Below are 6,203 nucleotides of genomic sequence, written 5' to 3'. Positions count from 1 at the left end.
TATTCGGCTGATATTCGGCCGTATTCAGAAGTATATGGTCTGTGAATTGTACATTTAGTGCTGCGTTTACACCATGTTCCCTGCAACCACGGCAGCCACGTTTCAGGCTATCGTGGACAAACGGGATGGACGTGAAACAATGCGGTGAGACGGGATAGGCAAACGTGACAGGCCGTGATTGCCGTGTCAAATTCTTAAACTGTCAAAAAATTTGCCACGGCAACGCCGGTGCATGAGGAATCTTGTATGCCGTGATAAAACGGGTTGAACGCAACCAAACACAGCTGCACGTAATAGGCCGTAACAAAACTTGGAGGCGGTCCGTGGCGGGACGTGACGGAAAATATTGATAGTCTAGCCTGACCAGACGCCGTGATATCAGTGTCTGATAGCTATATAACATGTTCACCGCGCGACGAGGACTGGAACGAACAAGAATAGAATGTGAAAGAGATGGTGATAGGAGAATGTCTCATTCAACTGCGTTTTGGGCAGATGTGGCTACTGTGGCGGCCGGGAAGATGGTGTAAACGCAGTTTAAGGAATAATTGACCTGCTTTATACATTTACTGACCCTGCAGTGCTGAGTCAGTGAGCTAGACCCTGAAATAAACCCGCTTACAAGCAGGTGCTCCTTTTAAAGTGGTGATATCCCGATTTGCCATTTTCGTATTTGCATACATACATTCTCTGTTTTTAGTTCATTTTCATCGCTCAGCTCTTCCCACCTCCCTGTTTACATTGAGGTACTGGTTACAACGCATATTTGCGGTCCTGGCAACCTTGTTATAACGGGGTCTCCATTTATTTGTGTGATTTTCATTGCCTAATGTTTGGTATAATAGAGCAAAAGCAGGGAGAAGGGGCTCGCTGTGGGTTGGTATGAAAATCAGTGAATGGTTATGACCAAGTCATTAGTAATTAATGTTCTGGCTAGGCACTACAGTATGTAGTGTTGAATCATAATTTCTAAAACTAATTAAGATTTTGAGTAATTGGTACATACCTGTTAGCTTTATGTCTGATAATTTTCATGTCTGTTCCGTCGAGTGGGTTCCATACCACGTAATTTCTATGGACTGCTTAATAGGACATGCTTAATATCAAATATCTGAAGCGCAGTTCCACTCAAGTAGGCATTAAATACAGGAAAATCAGAATATGTTATACAGATTTCATCACAAAATCAAACAATGAAAAAGCTGTAGAACATTTAACGGAACACTCTAATTTGTAGTGATATTTTTACAACCTTACGTGCAAAGCAAGAGGAAATTATTATGTCATCACTGGACAACTCATTTTGTTTGCACAGAAAATATCAAAAAATCATACTTTTGGTTGATAAGTTAGCAACTATACCACCCCTTTCCCCATTTAATACGAGAAGTTAACATTATTGTCTCTATTTAAGGCTGCAGTAATTTTGAAGGTAAAGGATACAACTTATTCTTAGTACCGATTTCATGCCCCCCCCCCCCCCCCAAAAAAAAAGAAGAAGATATTTGGGAGCATTTTCACACAGTATATCAAGACTTATCAAGACGAGATCTCCTTTTTGTTTCAGAAAACATGAAACTTCAGAACTGAATTTTGTGTTTATCTAGGCCTAAGTGTAATTTTGATGTGTTGGTAAACCATGACTATTCTATTCATCTGATTATCATGAACTCTTAAGGCCAACTCGAAGGTGATGTGAAATGGAACTGTCACCCCACCCCACCCCACCCCGGCCCCCCCCCAACACACACACACACACACACACACACACACACACACACACACACACACACACACACACACACAAACAAACACACAAAGAAAACCCCCAATCCGTAATCGTGAAATTACTAAACTTGCTGGATGGACAAAGAAAACATTGAATGCTTTCGTAGGACTGATATGTCTTGTATCTTATTATTTTTGCCTATAGTTAACAATGGTATCATTACCAATAGGAAAATGTTCTAAGTGTTTCCTATAATCACAGTATGTGGACCTGCAGTTAAACAATCCGCATTGAGACAATGTGTACAATCTCATAGGGGTTTTCTATGCCAATCGACACTCAGCACACGGCTAAAAGTGAATGTTGTTTGTATTCTTGTGCATCCTATGAACATCTACATCATTATCATTACTTGTTTGAAAATGTGTACCATGTGAGAGACTATACTTGGTAAAAATAAAGATCCCTGAATGTAACTGGTAGCACAAAAGCATCAAATTATGAAGTTGAACAAAATTAATGGTATCATGAGAAAGCTCAGACTTTTGAATAGCATTTCATTCAAGCGTGTGGCACAGCCTGCCTGCATATAGGCCCTATACCGTTTGGTGACTATTGCTAGCCACTTGGGGCGAACCACGACACAAGGGGTCGGCATCAATACATTACAGGAAATTATCACTGGCCTCCTTTCATATGCTTTTTTAGATAATAATTTGTTGTAGGAAGCTGCCGTTCGACTCGGTTCATAAATGCCTCATCTGTACACAGAAAAATTCTGTGCCGGGTTCTGTGTTGTATGTATTGCTTGTATGTATGTACTAGGTGTTTCAAAAAACATTTTCCCACTTTTGATCATTAATAGTTAAAAAAAAAAAAAACTATTCATCCGATAAAACTGTCATTGATATGAGTGATAGCTGAATGGTGTACAATTTTGTTAGAGGTGATTTGAATGTGAAAGCACAAATCAGTTTCATTAAATCTAAGATTGATTTTGAAGTAAGGTTTCAGATTTCTGTCAAATTTTAACCCTCTGTACAAAAATTGAACTTTGCACAGGAACCAATGATGTGTATGTGAGTGTGTGCTACAATGGCCCTGAACAATGGACATGCCTGAACCACCTGTTGACTAGGCGTCAGTCTCGCGCTCCCAGGCACATGAATGCTTAATCAATAATTCATGTAGCCTTTTGACAAGGCCTCGTGGCTGAAGATTGAGACTAACTCGCCACACCGAACACTGCGAGAAACGGGTGAACGCGAGACCGAGTGGCGCAGCCACTACTAGTATACTGCCTCCCGACGAAGGCGAATATGAATCATTTATACAATGCGTATAAAAAAAAAACGCAACAAGATTTGATTTCAAATTTGTGAAGATTGTGTTAACTTTACACTAAAGTGAGTAGCATCATCTTAAAGCCACATATCTCCTCTTTTCAATGATATCTTATTTATTCTTACACGGTCATGGATGGCTGAGTAATCATTCTTTTTGTACAATGGGTCAAATTGGACTTGGGACCAAGTTTAGGCACTGCAAGAATCAATGCACCTTATTAGTAATTAACTAAACAAATAGAATAATGAAACTAATTTAAATGAAATTAATGATCGCTATTAATGAAATTGATGAAATTAATGATTACAACTTACTATTGTCTTCTTTCGGATACTAGTATTTCTTTTTAACATTACATTCCATGCCCCTCAACATGGCCATCATTCCTTTCCACACAGAGATTAGCTCTTTTCTCCATCTCACACACAGTCCTGCGAATCATTGGGGCTTGGTGGCGTAGAGCTTCAAACTCATCAGTGATTCTTTGTCTCAAAGTTGCAATGTCAGGTGGAGGGGTAATGAACACTTTGCTCTTGAGATAACCCCAAAGAAAAAAGTCACAAGATCCGGAGATCCACATCATGATACAAGGCAATCACCCAATTTCCAAATACCTCAGCCAATCTGTTTCTTACTGAAACTAGTCGATGGGCTGGTGCGCCATCCTGTGCCCACCATAGGCATCTGAACACACCGCTTTGTTGCACAGACAAATTTTCCATTAATTCAGGAATCACATTTTCATCTAAAATTTGTAAATAGGCCTATCCATTTCCGTTCATGTTGTTTTCAAAGAAGAAGGGCCCTAGGAGCGAACCGTTTCCACAAAGTCCAGCCCAGACATTCAGCTTTTCTCTACGAAAATCGACGTCATAGTTAAATGCAGAAACTGAAACTTGGCCCCAAGTCCAATTTGACTCATTGTCAAAAAACAATGATTACTCAGCCATCCATGACCGTGTAAGAATAAATAAGATATCATTGGAAAGAGGAGACATGTGGCTTTAAGATGTTGCTACTCACTTTGTGGTAAAGTTAACATAATCTTAACAAATTCGAAATCAAATCTTGTTGGTTTTTTTTTTTTTTTTTGATACGCACTCTATATTCATAAGTCAGATCGCAGTTGGTATGCTAATAGGACGTGTCAACACTGCGCTGGCAATGCAGGCAGCTACGGATGAGTGAGCCGCCGACATGCATACTTATGCGTATTCATTTAAATAGATGCGACGGCGTAGTGAGCAATGCGGTCGCTGATTGGCTGCTACCCTTTTTGGTAGCAGAATCGGCGAGAAACAAGGCTCAAGTTAAGGAATTCATGTCAGGTTTCAAAAGGCCTCGCGGCTACGCACCCCGCGAATATTTTATTTTTTCCGTGCATGGAAACGCTACAGTATATGAATTATTCATAAGTTCAGCTGAGATTTTGAAGTGCGCAAGCGCATGGACTAGGTCAACCTGTACACAATGAATGGACTCGACTAGTGAGCCGCTCGGTCTCGCATTCACCCGTTCTCTCGCAGTTAGTCTCCTTTTCAGCCACGAGGCCTTGCCAAAAGGCTATAATTCATGTGGATTGCCCGGGACACTGCTAGTCTGAATTCAAAATGCATGCACATGGAAAAAGTAAGCACATGTTTCCATGTGCTTGCAAACACCACATTTCTATCCAGCTGGCAATCATTTTCAAATTTCGCTTCACATATTATCACTAAATATGGGATATAAATAAGCATAAATGATCTAAAGTTCTTCATTTTAATACAATTGCCTACTAATAGTCTGACAAATTTGTCGCTCTTTCGATAAAAAGGAGATCATTTTTGGTAAAGAGTTGAGCAGCATTTTTCATTGGGGCGATTTGTTTCACAGTAGATTTTTTTAAGGCTCCATATACACAAGTGTATATTATATACTCTAATTGATTTTCTTTGCTTCCTGTCACCATGTTTACGACAGAACAGAAGGTATTCATTGTAATTTTGTTTTTCAGGAGCAGGGAGAGCACTGTCGCGACTCAACGACAGTATCGGCAGGCGTTTGACTTTACACAGATACTGCCAGAGGGTGAATAAAGACTAGGTGTGATAGTGGAATTTCTCATGAATAAATAATGAAGCATTCAAACCTTGGCCATTGTTCAGGACCATTGTCAGGGTGTTAACCACACACTCCCAGACACACCCATTGACCCCTGTGCAAAGTGAAAGTTTTGTACAGAGGGTTGAAAATAGAGCAAAATCTGGAACCCAACTGTGAAATTAATCAAAGATTTCATGAAACTAATTTATACTTCCATATACCACCTAAAAAAATAAATAAATTGTACACTATTTAGCTATCACTCATATCAATGACAGTGTTATCTGATATAATTATAGTTTTTGAATTATTAAGAATCAAAAGGGGGAAATGTTTTTGAAACACCTAGTACTAGGTGTTACAAAAAAACATTTCCCACTTTTGATGCTTAATAGCTCAAAAACTATATATCAGATAAAACTGTCATTGATATGAGTAATAGCTGAATAGTGTGCAATTTTGTTGGAGGTGATTTGAATATGAAAACTAATACCAGTTTCATGAAATCCATGATCAATTTCAAAGTTAGGTTCCAGATTTTGGTCAAATTTGAACCCTCTGTACAAAACCTGAACTTTACACAGGAACTAATGATGTGTATGTGAGTGTGTACTTACAATGACCCTGAACAATGGACCTGGATACCACCTGTTCAGAGCTCTGCTTCAAGGTACATGCATGCTTATTAATAATTATTATTCATGATGGATTGCCCTGGGCACTGCTAGTATGAATTCCTAGCAAAGGGTGAAATGCATGTACACGAAAAAAAGCAAGCACATGTTTCCATGTGCTTGCATACACCACATTTCAGAATGAATAGACTAGCTGTGCTAGTGGAATTCCTCATGAATAAATAATGGTGCATTCAAATCCTAGTCATTGTTCATGACCATTGTCTGGGTATCAACTACACACTCCCATAAAAACACACCAATTGACCTCTGTGCAAAGTTAAAGTTTTGTTCAGAGAGTTGAAAATAGAGCAAAATCTGAAACCTAACTAAGAAATTAATATTTAATTCATGAAACTGAATTATGC

The sequence above is a fragment of the Diadema antillarum genome, unplaced genomic scaffold (assembly GCF_040938485.1).
Source record: "Diadema antillarum isolate AM-2024a unplaced genomic scaffold, OU_Dant_1.0 seq00001124_RagTag, whole genome shotgun sequence".
Lineage (NCBI taxonomy): Eukaryota > Metazoa > Echinodermata > Echinoidea > Diadematoida > Diadematidae > Diadema > Diadema antillarum.
This window is presented reverse-complemented; position numbering follows the sequence as displayed.